The sequence below is a fragment of the Pipistrellus hanaki genome (genome assembly GCF_964339955.1).
Source record: "Pipistrellus hanaki genome assembly, chromosome: 2".
Classification (NCBI taxonomy): Eukaryota; Metazoa; Chordata; class Mammalia; order Chiroptera; family Vespertilionidae; genus Pipistrellus; species Pipistrellus hanaki.
Genome location: NC_140504.1, coordinates 23,880,357 through 23,883,393, shown reverse-complemented (window position 1 = coordinate 23,883,393; position 3,037 = coordinate 23,880,357). Strand labels below are relative to the sequence as shown.

Genomic DNA, 3,037 nt, shown 5'->3' with positions numbered 1-3,037 from the left:
CTTTCCCCCTATTTTTAGTTTAATTTATTGGGGCGACATTGATTAATAAAATTATATAGGTTTAAGGTGTACAATTGTATATTATATTATTTTTTTTAATATATTTTATTGATTTTTCACAGATAGGAAGAGAGAGGGATAGAGAGTTAGAAACATCAATGAGAGAGAATCATCGATCAGCTGCCTCTTGCACACCCCCTGCTGGGGATGTGGCCGCAACCAAGGTACATGCCCTTGACTGGAATCGAACCCGGGACCTTTCAGTCCCCAGGCCGACGCTCTATCCACTGAGCCAAACTGGTCCCGGCTGTATATTATATTATTTATATATTGTATTGTATGTTCACCACCCAAAGTTGTCTCTTTCCATTACCATTTATACCCCCTCTTTTTACTCTTCAACCTCCTCCCGCCTCCTTTCACTCTTGTAATCACCATACTGTTGTCTGTGTACCTGAGATTTTTTTTTTTTTTTTTTTTGCTTAGTCCCTTCACCTTCTTCACCCAGCTCCCCAACCCCCCTCCTTCTGACAGTTGTCAGTCTGTTCTCCATACCTATGAGTCTGTTTATATTTTACCAGAGGCCCAGTGCATGAATTCGTGCACAGGTGGGGTCCTGCCAGCCTGCCCTGATGGGGGCTCATTGGGCTGGACAGCAGGGGGGCGGGGATAGAGAGGCTGCAAGCAGTTGACTGGTCAGCCCCACCCCGATAGGGGTGTTGGGAGCTGATCAGGACTGGGCCAGAGGGCAGATGTGCTAGTTGGCTGCTACACTGCATGTCATAGCCACCTGTTGTTCTGGTCATTCTGCCTTCCTGGAATACACACACACACACACACACACATACACACTAGAGGCTGGGTGTACAAAATGTGTGCACTCGTATGTGTGTGTGTGGAGGGGTTTCCTCAGTTCTGCCTGCACCCTCTCACAAAATGGGACCCTTCAGGTAGGGTCCCTAGACCTGGCCTGAAATCAGGGCCTACCAGGGCTTTCCTTTCCCTGACTGCAGGCAGCTGGCCCCACCCCTGCGCTGCCACTGCTTGCCAGCTGTGCAGCACTGCCTCCCCTCTCCCCTGCCACCAGTCGCCTTCCTGTTCAGGCAGCAGGCATTGGGGTGTGATGGCTTGGCTGGCCTGGGCCACCTTCCGCAGGGCAATCGCCGGCTGGCCACACACCTGCCACAGGGTTGTCGGTCAGTGGTCTGGGCCTCCCTCTTTTTTTAAGTAAGAATGATGTATACTGAGTGATACAGAACTGAGTACTTTGAAGGGTTTACCAGGATGGAGATGCACTGCACCCTGCCCTTCCTGCCACCCCCAATACCCAGAAGCTACAGTACTTGGACATTACACGCAATGGCCATAACTGCTGCATACCTGTTTGTAACAAAGAAACCATAGCATATTTATACTGTATCACATGGAGTGATTATAGAAATACTTTTATATATTGCTTATATAAAAGCCTTTTTTTTTTGTAAAAAAATATTTTTAAAAGGAAGTATAAAAAACATGTGCCCAGCCAGGACAGCCAGTGTGTACACATTCAGTATGTGCTTTGGAAGGGCTCCCGTGCCTTGTGCCCTCAGCAATTCCAGCGGGGCCGGTGAGGATGCGCCCTGGCTGCCACTCCAGGCCGGACTGAACTGGACCATGGTGGGTGAGTACAGCAGGGCCTGGCACTGGGCCCTTCTCCAGCCTTGCATCAGGATCAGGGTCAGGGGCAGGGGCAGGGGCAAGGGCAGGCCTGGGTGCAGGCAGATTGCAGTTTCACTCTGAGTTCCATACTCAGCCTAATTTTGGTTGCAACTCATGGCTTTTCCTGGCTGCTCAGAGGTCCTTTGGGTGGGTGCCTTGGCGGAGAGGCTGGAGAAGTGGCCCCCAGCTTCCTAATTGGGCATCTCTCCAGCCCAGAGCCTCTGTCCTGCCTCTTGCAAACCTGGCTCCAGACAGATCAGGCCCCCACCAGGACTACTTTAGTCTCAGCTTGGTCCTGGGTTTCATCAGCCTGGGTTTCTTCCCCTGGTGTGGCTGATCTGAGTTTCACAAAAAAGCCTGGCCGATGCCGGCTGTGCTGAGCCTCATTGAAGAGTTTTTCATGCAGCAAAGGAAGAACTCTCTGGGAGCCTCCTCCTCCTCCTCCTCCTCCTCTTCCTCTTTCCTGGTCACTTCTTCACTCCTTCTCTTCATCTTCTCCCCTCCTCCTCTTCCTTTTCCTTTTCCCTCCTCCTTCTCCTCATCTCCTCCTCCTCCTTTTCCTCTTCCCTGGTCACTTCTTCTCCAGCTGCTCTAGCAATAGTTTGCTTTCTGAGTCTGGGGTCTTAACACTGTCAGTCCTGACGATGCAGGTGAGGCGATGCCGGTTGAGCATCAGGATGAGCTGCTGCTGCTCCCGCCTCAGCTCCTCCATCGGGGTTTTCAGCCCCACATTCATGATCTCCAGCCACTCAGATTCCCGCTGCAGAAACTCCTTCTGCTCCTTCTTCTTGTTCCGGCATGAGGCTGCCGCCACTTCGTTCTTTCTCCAATGCCTTTTCCTCCGCTCCTCTTCCTCGTCTAGCTCACTTTTCACAGGTTGAGTCCTCTTGACCAGTTTCACTTCCAGGAAGTGCAAAGGGGTGATCGTGGTCTCACTGTCGTAGGTGTCAGCGTATTTCAGCTCCTCTGCAGTCAGAGTGGAGTTGGGGAGACCGATCATGGGGCCAAGCCCTGGCAGAGAGCCCACAGACAAGAAGGGTTCAGGATCTGCCCAGGCATCATAGAAGAGGAGTGGCAGTCCAGCCCTGCAGAAGCTGAGGGGAGAGGCTGCCATCCTGGGGCCTGGGCCAGGCTGCAGCTGCCATGCCTGCTCAGGAGCTGCAGTGGCACTAGCCCCGCCCTGCAGCGTCCAGTGACACCAGTGCCTCTGGCCCCAGTTGCCCAGTGTCCCTCTTGCAAGCTGTGACCTGAGTCTCCCTCTTTGAGGCGATCGATTTCGGGGCTCTGTCTGCATGCATCATCACCCCTAACCATTCACCTGCCTACCTGATCATCT

At 52.5% G+C, this 3,037-nt stretch overlaps 1 pseudogene across 1 annotated transcript; it reads right to left on the bottom strand.

Moving 5' to 3' along the window:
• Window positions 1–2,272: 2,272 nt before the first annotated feature.
• On the bottom strand, window positions 2,273–2,763 carry LOC311616594 (jun dimerization protein 2-like; annotated as a pseudogene). Its single transcript has one exon. The product of its transcript is annotated as a jun dimerization protein 2-like (transcript).
• Window positions 2,764–3,037: the final 274 nt, after the last annotated feature.